The 11,923-nt window shown below is 35.7% G+C and overlaps 2 protein-coding genes across 3 annotated transcripts in view; both read right to left on the bottom strand.

Moving 5' to 3' along the window:
- The window catches only part of LOC142345814 (very long chain fatty acid elongase 2-like), a 493,465-nt gene that overhangs the window by 277,639 nt on the left and 203,903 nt on the right, over window positions 1-11,923 (bottom strand). The window lies entirely within an intron of this gene.
- LOC142346247 (uncharacterized) overlaps window positions 1-11,923 on the bottom strand; it is a 57,230-nt gene that overhangs the window by 617 nt on the left and 44,690 nt on the right. The window lies entirely within an intron of this gene.

Genomic DNA, 11,923 nt, shown 5'->3' with positions numbered 1-11,923 from the left:
ACGTGCAACAGTATTAATCTCAGTGGGAATGAGACGAGAGTAGTATTTTTCAGTAGTTCCTTTACAAACGAGCAACTTCTAACTCTAGTATTTTTATTACGGAGAATTTAACGTTGAGGCAAATCAAGGAGCATACCCATTGACTCTGCTGATAGCGAACTGAACGTTAAATTTTTTGAGGAAAAACAAACTCATGAAATTTATAAGCCGCGATACATGCTTTAACGAATACTCGATTCAACTGTTTGAGGGTTTTAAATTTAACTGATGCACGAAAAAAACAGTGTAATAATTTGAGTGGATCAAATTATATTTTCCTTGAAGTGACAGTTTTTAATGTCCGATTTAACCGTGCGTTTTTCACACCATTATCTGGTCTGTCAGGTTCTCCTCATGGGTTGGGTTCCAAATAGAAACAAAATTTTCAAATCCAGATCAGAGGGGTATCATGTGACAACTTTATTTAGAAGAAAGCTCAATTCACAAAAAAACTCTTGCAGATGATTACGCAACAGCTTTTCAACTTAAATTTTGTTATTGATACACAAAATTCAATTAAATAACTGTGAGGTGGTACAAAAATTCTTAGATACACGCTACTTATAAGTTTATATTTCGAATTCCGTATATTTAAAAATTCTTAAAGCTACGTATACCCTCATCAAAAATGCTGGGACAAATAATTTCGACAAAACAAACGGTTAGAAGATAAAAACGAGCAAATTAACGCATTGATTGTATTAATTGAGGTTGATCGATTTCATTATTGCTTATAATTTGCAAGAATTAACAACGCAATAAAAATTGACAATATATGTTGACACTGCTTTTGTATTCTGTTTTAGTTTGCGGGTATTTTTGATCAAATTTGAAATGATTCATATAGGGACGAAATTCTCGCATCCTTGAAGAAAATATTGCTGCAGCAATAATCGAAATGATAGTTTAAAATTGCCAAAATTAAATCTTTTTGTCACTGTTGAAAATATCATTTTTTAAACTAATGCGACTATTAAGATCACCATTTTATTTGTTTTTCGTCCTGAAAATTGTTAAAAATGCAAAAACGTTTTCCTTTTAATCAAAAAGGTTGCATCTGGTTTTTATTTGCCTTGAACATCGTAATACTGAATGATCGGTATGATTACTGAGGGTTTTCCAGCCCGAAGACCTGTTTTTACGCTACTTGTTGATCTGGTGCAGTAAAAACAGTATCCGGTTGTAAGCAACCAAAACAAAGATAACTACAGTTCAATAACATATCAGCAAAAAAACTGACCCATCATCGAGAAAAGAAAAATTGGAACGACATCTCTAACCTGTTTTTCAGTGCATCATTATAAAACTCATACAATCACCTATATAACAACATTGGAGGTAATGAAATGGTATCAAAATATTGCGAAGAGAATTTTAAAAAAGTGTTTGACAGTTTCACCATTTTAGAGCTATAATCTAGTTGCCCTTTGCTGGTTGTGTGTGAGCGTGTAAAAAAACATTAAGGAATATTCTTTTTGTGTAGTCTGTGTACCTTGAAGATGCACACTCTATAAAAAAAGACACTTTGGTTTCGTAACAAACGGCAAACAATCCCTAGTCGAACTCCGACGCTTATCTTGCAAGATCTTGCAAGATTCTTGCAAATGACGCTTATCTTGCAAGATGCAAGATCCGGACGCCTATCTTGCAAGAACCTTGCAAGATCTTGCAAGATAGACGTCGAAAAATGTTCAAGAAAAAAGTGAAATTTTAAAGTCCTATTAACTCAATGATCCTTTTCTCTTATGAGTGCAGACGTCAAAGGGAGCTCTCTGTTCAAAACAGAAACTTTCATATCACTTCTGCCTTCAACAAAATATTTGAAACTCTCATTTCAGGAGAAATTGTTCAATGATCGTTTCAATGGTTCATTCTGTTCACAACAAGTGTGAATCACTTGGTAAGCATTAAAAAGGGTCATAAAAAAGCATCCAGAGCGTTCCTGCTTATGATATATAATGTTATAATCGACTTTTTGTTCTGTAAATGAGACTTTTCTGTGAGTCTATTCACTTTGAATCATTAATAGGTTGCAAAGACACAAAAAACCAAATGCAAGTAACCGATTGAGAGGGAAAAAGCAGATAGTCCCCCCAATATAGTCAATCATACGTTCTGTGTTACGATATTATAACGTTTTTCAATGATTAAACAGGTACCTGGCGAAAAACGTAAATGGTCACTTTTCTCAACCTTCCAATCCCTTGTAAAGTCATCCTATAGCATAACGGCACTCCTACTGAAACTACCACACAGTTTAAGGAAGAAAAACGGGGTCCAAAATTTTTTCGCCTTAAAGTTATTTTTCTCTCGGGCCTAATCGGAAAGTTTCATATCAACTTTACCGTCGATAACGTGTTTGAAATACTCGTTTCCAGAAAAAAAGTTCAATGATCGTTTCAATGGTTCATTCTCTTCACACCAAGTGCGAATCACTTGGTAAGCATTAAAAAAGGTCATAAAAAAGCATCCAGAGCGTTCCTGCTTATGATATATAATGTTATAATCGACTTTTTGTTCTGTAAATGAGACTTTTCTGTGAGTCCATTCACTTTGAACATTAATAGGTAGCAAAGACACAAAGAACCAAATGCAAGTAACCAATTGAGAGGGAAAAAGCAGATAGTCCCCCCAATATAGTCAATCATACGTTCTGTGTTACGATATTATAACGTTTTTCAATGATTAAATAGGTACCTGGCGAAAAACGTAAATGGTCACTTTTCTCAACCTTCCAATCCCTTGTAAAGTCATCCTATAGCATAACGGCACTCCTACTGAAACTACCACACAGTTTAAGGGAGATAAACGGGGTCCAAAAACTTTTCGCCTTAAAGTTATTTTTCTCTCGGGCCTAATCGGAAAGTTTCACATCAACTTTACCGTCGATAAAGTATTTGAGAGACTCGTTTCCACAAAAATAGTTCAATGATCGTTGCAATGGTTCATTCTGTTCACAACAAGTGTGAATAACTTTGTAAGCACTAAAAAGGGCCATAAAAAGGCATCCAGAGAGTTCCTGCTTATGATATATAATGTTATAATCGACTTTTTGTTCTGTAAATGAGACTTTTCTGTGAGTCCATTCACTTTGAATCATTAATAGGTAGCAAAGACACGAAGAAACAAATGCAAGTAGCCAATTGAGAGGGAAAAAGCAGATAGTCCCCCCAATATAGTCAATCATACGTTCTGTGTTACGATATTATAACGTTTTTCAATGATTAAATAGGTACCTGGCGAAAAACTTAAATGGTCACTTTTCTCAACCTTCCAATCCCTTGTAAAGTCATCCTATAACATAACGGCACTCCTACTGAAACTACCACACAGTTTAAGGAAGAAAAACGGGGTCCAAAATTTTTAAGCCTTAAAGAAGAAACAAATGCAAGTAGCCAATTGAGAGGGAAAAAGCAGATAGTCCCCCCAATATAGTCAATCATACGTTCTGTGTTACGATATTATAACGTTTTTCAATGATTAAACAGGTACCTGGCGAAAAACTTAAATGGTCACTTTTCTCAACCTTCCAATCCCTTGTAAAGTCATCCTATAACATAACGGCACTCCTACTGAAACTACCACACAGTTTAAGGAAGAAAAACGGGGTCCAAAATTTTTAAGCCTTAAAGTTATTTTTCTCTCGGGCCTAATCGGAAAGTTTCATATCAACTTTACCGTCGATAACGTGTTTGAAATACTCGTTTCCAGAAAAAAAGTTCAATGATCGTTTCAATGGTTCATTCTGTTCAAACCAGGTGTGAATCACTTGGTAAGCATTAAAAAGGGTCATAAAAAAGCATCCAGAGCGTTCCTGCTTATGATATATAATGTTATAATCGACTTTTTGTTCTGTAAATGAGACTTTTCTGTGAGTGAATTCACTTTGAATCATTAATAGGTAGCAAGGACACAAAAAACCAAATGCAAGTAACCAGTTGAGAGGGAAAAGCAGATAGTCCCCCCAATATAGTCAATCATTAGTTCTGTGTTACGATATTATAACGTTTTTCAATGATTAAACAGGTACCTGGCGAAAAACGTAAATGGTCACTTTTCTCAACCTTCCAATCCCTTGTATAGTCTTCCTATAGCATAACGGCACTCCTACTGAAACTACCACACAGTTTAAGGAAGAAAAACGGGGTGCAAAATTTTTTCGCCTTAAAGTTTTTTTTCTCTCGGGCCTAATCGAAAAGTTTCATATCAACTTTACCGTCGACAAAGTATTTGAGAGACTCGTTTCCACAAAAATAGTTCAATGATCGTTGCAATGGTTCATTCTGTTCACAACAAGTGTGAATAACTTGGTCAGCACTAAAAAGGGCCATAAAAAGGCATCCAGAGCGTTCCTGCATACGATATATAATGTTATAATTGACTTTTTGTTCTGTAAATGAGACTTTTCTGTGAGTCCATTCACTTTGAATCATTAATCGGTAGCAAAGACACGAAGAACCAAATGCAAGTTACCAATTGAGAGGGAAAAAGCAGATAGTCCCCCAAATATAGTCAATCATACGTTCTGTGTTACGATATTATAACGTTTTTCAATGATTAAACAGGTACCTGGCGAAAAACGTAAATGGTCACTTTTCTCAACCTTCCAATCCCTTGTAAAGTCATCCTATAGCATAACGGCACTCCTACTGGCACTACCACACAGCTTAAGGAAGAAAAACGGGGTCCAAAATTTTTTCGCCCTAAAGTTATTTTTCTCTCGGGCCTAATCGGAAAGTTTCATATCAACTTTACCGTCGATAACGTGTTTGAAATACTCGTTTCCAGAAAAAAAGTTCAATGATCGTTTCAATGGTTCATTCTGTTCACACCAAGTGTGAATCACTTGGTAAGCATTAAAAAGGGTAATAAAAAAGCATCCAGAGCGTTCCTGCTTATGATATATAATGTTATAATCGACTTTTTGTTCTGTAAATGAGACTTTTCTGTGAGTCCATTCACTTTGAATCATTAATAGGTAGCAAAGACACAAAGAACCAAATGCAAGTAACCAATTGAGAGGGAAAAAGCAGATAGTCCCCCAAATATAGTCAATTATACGTTCTGTGTTACGATATTATAACGTTTTTCAATGATTAAACAGGTACCTGGCGAAAAACGTAAATGGTCACTTTTCTCAACCTTCCAATCCCTTGTAAAGTCATCCTATAGCATAACGGCACTCCTACTGAAACTACCACACAGTTTAAGGAAGAAAAACGGGGTCCAAAATTTTTTCGCCTTAAAGTCATTTTTCTCTCGGGCCTAATCGGAAAGTTTCATATCAACTTTACCGTCGATAACGTGTTTGAAATACTCGTTTCCAGAAAAAAAGTTCAATTATCGTTTCAATGGTTCATTCTGTTCACACCAAGTGTGAATCACTTGGTAAGCATTAAAAAGGGTCATAAAAAAGCATCCAGAGCATTACTGCCTATGATATATAATGTTATAATCGACTTTTTGTTCTGTAAATGAGACTTTTCTGTGAGTCCATTCACTTTGAATCATTAATAGGTAGCAAAGACACGAAGATCCAAATGCAAGTAACCAATAGAGAGGGAAAAAGCAGATAATCCCCCAAATATAGTCAATCATACGTTCTGTGTTACGATATTATATCGTTTTTCAATGATTAAACAGGTACCTGTCGAAAAACGTAAATGGTCACTTTTCTCAACCTTCCAATCCCTTGTAAAGTCATCCTATAGCATAACGTCACTCCTACTGAAACTACCACACAGCTTAAGGAAGAAAAACGGGGTCCAAAATTTTTTCGCCTTAAAGTTATTTTTCTCTCGGGCCTAATCGGAAAGTTTCATATCAACTTTACCGTCGATAACGTGTTTGAAATACTCGTTTCCAGAAAAAAAGTTCAATTATCGTTTCAATGGTTCATTCTGTTCACACCAAGTGTGAAACACTTGGTAAGCATTAAAAAGGGTCATAAAAAAGCATCCAGAGCGTTCCTGCTTATGATATATAATGTTATAATCGACTTTTTGTTCTGTAAATGAGACTTTTCTGTGAGTCCATTCACTTTGAATCATTAATAGGTAGCAAAGACACAAGGAACCAAATGCAAGTAACCAATTGAGAGGGAAAAAGCAGATAGTCCCCCCAATATAGTCAATCATACGTTCTGTGTTACGATAATATAACGTTTTTCAATGATTAAACAGGTACCTGGCGAAAAACGTAAATGGTCACTTTTCTCAACCTTCCAATCCCTTATAAAGTCATCCTATAGCATAACGGCACTCCTACTGAAACTACCACACAGTTTAAGGAAGAAAAACGGGGTCCAAAATTTTTTCGCCTTAAAGTTATTTTTCTCTCGGGCCTAATCGGAAAGTTTCATATCAACTTTACCGTCGATAACGTGTTTGAAATACTCGTTTCCAGAAAAAAAGTTCAATTATCGTTTCAATGGTTCATTCTGTTCACACCAAGTGTGAATCACTTGGTAAGCATTAAAAAGGGTCATAAAAAAGCATCCAGAGCATTCCTGCCTATGATATATAATGTTATAATCGACTTTTTGTTCTGTAAATGAGACTTTTCTGTGAGTCCATTCACTTTGAATCATTAATAGGTAGCAAAGACACGAAGATCCAAATGCAAGTAACCAATAGAGAGGGAAAAAGCAGATAGTCCCCCAAATATAGTCAATCATACGTTCTGTGTTACGATATTATATCGTTTTTCAATGATTAAACAGGTACCTGTCGAAAAACGTAAATGGTCACTTTTCTCAACCTTCCAATCCCTTGTAAAGTCATCCTATAGCATAACGTCACTCCTACTGAAACTACCACACAGCTTAAGGAAGAAAAACGGGGTCCAAAATCTTTTCGCCTTAAAGTTATTTTTCTCTCGGGCCTAATCGGAAAGTTTCATATCAACTTTACCGTCGATAACGTGTTTGAAATACTCGTTTCCAGAAAAAAAGTTCAATTATCGTTTCAATGGTTCATTCTGTTCACACCAAGTGTGAATCACTTGGTAAGCATTAAAAAGGGTCATAAAAAAGCATCCAGAGCATTCCTGCCTATGATATATAATGTTATAATCGACTTTTTGTTCTGTAAATGAGACTTTTCTGTGAGTCCATTCACTTTGAATCATTAATAGGTAGCAAAGACACAAAGAACCAAATGCAAGTAACCAATTGAGAGGGAAAAAGCAGATAGTCCCCCCAATATAGTCAATCATACGTTCTGTGTTACGATATTATAACGTTTTTCAATGATTAAACAGGTACCTGGCGAAAAACGTAAATGGTCACTTTTCTCAACCTTCCAATTCCTTGTAAAGTCATCCTATAGCATAACGGCACTCCTACTGACACTACCACACAGTTTAAGGAAGAAAAACGGGGTCCAAAATTTTTTCGCCTTAAAGTTATTTTTCTCTCGGGCCTAATCGGAAATTTTCATATCAACTTTACCGTCGATAACGTGTTTGAAATACTCGTTTCCAGAAAAAAAGTTCAATGATCGTTTCAATGGTTCATTCTGTTCACACCAAGTGTGAATCACTTGGTAAGCATTAAAAAGGGTCATAAAAAAGCATCCAGAGCGTTCCTGCTTACGATATATAATGTTATAATCGACTTTTTGTTCTGTAAATGAGACTTTTCTGTGAGTCCATTCACTTTGAATCATTAATAGGTAGCAAAGACACAAAGAACCAAATGCAAGTAACTAATTGAGATGGAAAAAGCAGATAGTCCCTCCAAAATAGTCAATCATACGTTCTGTGTTACGATATTATAACGTTTTTCAATGATTAAACAGGTACCTGGCGAAAAACGTAAATGGTCACTTTTCTCAACCTTCCAATCCCTTGTAAAGTCATCCTATAGCATAACGGCACTCCTACTGAATCTACCATACAGTTTAAGGAAGAAAAACGGGGTCCAAAATTTTTTCGCCCTAGTTATTTTTCTCTCGGGCCTAATCGGAAAGTTTCATATCAACTTTACTGTCGATAACGTGTTTGAAATACTCGTTTCCAGAAAAAAAGTTCAATTATCGTTTCAATGGTTCATTCTGTTCACACCAAGTGTGAATCACTTGGTAAGCATTAAAAAGGGTCATAAAAAAGCATCCAGAGCGTTCCTGCTTATGATATATAATGTTATAATCGACTTTTTGTTCTGTAAATGAGACTTTTCTGTGAGTCCATTCACTTTGAATCATTAATAGGTAGCAAAGACACAAAGAACCAAACGCAAGTAGCCAATTGAGATGGAAAAAGCAGATAGTCCCTCCAATATAGTCAATCATACGTTCTGTGTTACGATATTATAACGTTTTTCAATGATTAAACAGGTACCTGGCGAAAAACGTAAATGGTCACTTTTCTCAACCTTCCAATCCCTTATAAAGTCATCCTATAGCATAACGGCACTCCTACTGGAACTACCACACAGTTTAAGGAAGAAAAACGGGGTCCAAAATTTTTTCGCCTTAAAGTTATTTTTCTCTCGGGCCTAATCGGAAATTTTCATATCAACTTTACCGTCGATAACGTGTTTGAAATACTCGTTTCCAGAAAAAAAGTTCAATGATTGTTTCAATGGTTCATTCTGTTCACACCAAAAGTGAATCACTTGGTAAGCATTAAGAAGGGTCATAAAATAGCATCCAGAGCGTTCCTGCTTATGATATATAACGTTATAATCGACTTTTTGTTCTGTAAATGAGACTTTTCTGTGAGTGCATTCAGTTTGAATCGTTAATAGGTAGCAAGGACACAAAAAACCAAACGCAAGTAGCCAACTGAGAAGGAAAAAGCAGATAGTCCCACCAATATAGTCAAACATACGTTCTGTGTTACGATATTATAACGTTTTTCAATGATTAAACAGGTACCTGGCGAAAAACGTAAATGGTCACTTTTCTCAACCTTCCAATCCCTTGTAAAATCATCCTATAGCATAACGGCACTCCTACTGAAATTACCACACAGTTTAAGGAAGAAAAACGGGGTCCAAATTTTTTTCGCCTTAAAGTTATTTTTCTCTCGGGCCTAATCGGAAAGTTTCATATCAACTTTACCGTCGATAACGTGTTTGAAATACTCGTTTCCAGAAAAAAAGTTCAATGATTGTTTCAATGGTTCATTCTGTTCACATTAAATGTGAATCACTTGGTAAGCATTAAAAAGGGTCATAAAAAAGCATCCAGAGCGTTCCTGCTAATGATATATAATGTTATAATCGACTTTTTGTTCTGTAAATGAGACTTTTCTCTGAGTGAATTCAGTGTGAATCATTAATAGGTAGCAAAAACACAAGGAACCAAATGCAAGTAACCAGTTGAGAGGGAAAAAGCAGATAGTCCCCCAATATAGTCAATCATACGTTCTGTGTTACGATATTATAACGTTTTTCAATGATTAAACAGGTACCTGGCGAAAAACGTAAATGGTCACTTTTCTCAACCTTCCAATCCCTTGTAAAGTCATCCTATAGCATAACGGCACTCCTACTGAAACTACCACACAGTTTAAGGAAGAAAAACGGGGTCCAAAATTTTTTCACCTTAAAGTTATTTTTCTCTCGAGCCTAATCGGAAAGTTTCATATCAACTTTACCGTCGATAACGTGTTTGAAATACTCGTTTCCAGAAAAAAAAGTTCAATTATCGTTTCAATGGTTCATTCTGTTCACACCAAATGTGAATCACTTGGTAAGCATTAAAAAGGGTCATAAAAAAGCATCCAGAGCGTTCCTGCTAATGATATATAATGTTATAATCGACTTTTTGGTTCTGTAATTGAGACTTTTCTCTGAGTGCATTCAGTTTGAATCATTAATAGGTAGCAAAAACACAAGGAACCAAATGCAAGTAACCAATTGAGAGGGAAAAAGCAGATAGTCCCCCCAATATAGTCAATCATACGTTCTGTGTTACGATAATATAACGTTTTTCAATGATTAAACAGGTACCTGGCGAAAAACGTAAATGGTCACTTTTCTCAACCTTCCAATCCCTTATAAAGTCATCCTATAGCATAACGGCACTCCTACTGAAACTACCACACAGTTTAAGGAAGAAAAACGGGGTCCAAAATTTTTTCGCCTTAAAGTTATTTTTCTCTCGGGCCTAATCGGAAAGTTTCATATCAACTTTACCGTCGATAACGTGTTTGAAATACTCGTTTCCACAAAAATAGTTCAATGATCGTTGCAATGGTTCATTCTGTTCACAACAAGTGTGAATAACTTGGGAAGCACTAAAAAGGGCCATAAAAAAGCATCCAGAGCGTTCTTGCTTATGATATATAATGTTATAATAGACTTTTTGTTCTGTAAATGAGACTTTTCTGTGAGTGCATTCACTTTGAATCATTAATAGGTAGCAAGGACACAAAAAATCAAATCAAGTAACCAATTGAGAGGGAAAAAGCAGATAGTCCCCCAATATAGTCAATCATACGTTTTGTGTTACGATAATATAACGTTTTTCAATGATTAAACAGGTACCTGGCGAAAAACGTAAATGGTCACTTTTCTCAACCTTCCAAACCCTTGTAAAGTCATCCTATAGCATAACGGCACTCCTACTGAAACTACGACACAGTTTAAGGAAGAAAAACGGGGTCCGAAATTTTTTCGCCCTAAAGTTATTTTTCTCTCGGGCCTAATCGGAAAGTTTCATATCAACTTTACCGTCGATAACGTGTTTGAAGTACTCGTTTCCAGAAAAAAAGTTCAATGATCGTTTCGATGGTTCATTCTGTTCACACCAAGTGTGAATCACTTGGTAAGCATTAAAAAGGGTCATAAAATAGCATCCAGAGCGTTCCTGCTTATGATATAAAACGTTATAATCGACTTTTTGTTCTGTAAATGAGACTTTTCTGTGGGTGCATTCACTTTGAATCATTAATAGGTAGCAAAGACACAAAGAACCAACTGCAAGTAACCAATTGAGAGGGAAAGAGCAGATAGTCCCCCCAATATAGTCAATCATACGTTTTGTGTTACGATATTATAACGTTTTTCAATGATTAAACAGGTACCTGGCGAAAAATGTAAATGGTCACTTTTCTCAACCTTCCAATCCCTTGTAAAGTCATCCTATAGCATAACGGCACTCCTACTAAAACTACCACACAGTTTAAAGAAGAAAAACGGTGTCCAAAATTTTTTTGCCTTAAAGTTATTTTTCTCTCGGGCCTAATCGGAAAGTTTCATATCAACTTTACCGTCGATAACGTATTTGAAATACTCGTTTCCACAAAAAAAGTTCAATGATTGTTTCAATGGTTCATTCTGTTCACACCAAGTGTGAAAAACTTGGTAAGCACTAAAAAGGGCCATAAAAAAGCATACAGAGCGTTCTTGCTTATGATATATAATGTTATAATCGACTTTTTTGTTCTGTAAATGAGACTATCTGTGAGTGCATTCACATTGAATCATTAATAGGTAGCAAGGACACAAAAAACCAAATGCAAGTAACTAATTGAGAGGGAAAAAGCAGATAGTCCCACCAATATAGTCAAACATACGTTTTGTGTTACGATATTAAAACGTTTTTCAATGATTAAACAGGTACCTGGCGAAAAACGTAAATGGTCACTTTTCTCAACCTTCCAATCCCTTGTAGAGTCATCCTATAGCATAACGGCACTCCCACAGAAATTACCACACAGTTTAAGGAAGAAAAACGGGGTCCAAAATTTTTTCGCCTTAAAGTTATTTTTCTCTCGGGCCTAATCGGAAAGTTTCATATCAACTTTACCGTCGATAACGTGTTTGAAATACTCGTTACCTGAAAAAAAGTTCAATGATCGTTTCAATGGTTAATTCTGTTCACACCAAGTGTGAATCATTCGGTAGGCATTAAAAAGGCTCATAAAAAAGAAT

This window comes from Convolutriloba macropyga, chromosome 9, assembly GCF_964194025.1.
Source record: "Convolutriloba macropyga chromosome 9, txConMacr16.3, whole genome shotgun sequence".
Taxonomy (NCBI): Eukaryota; Metazoa; Xenacoelomorpha; order Acoela; family Convolutidae; genus Convolutriloba; species Convolutriloba macropyga.
Note: the sequence above shows the minus strand (reverse complement) of the source record. Positions and strands in the feature narration are given on the sequence as shown.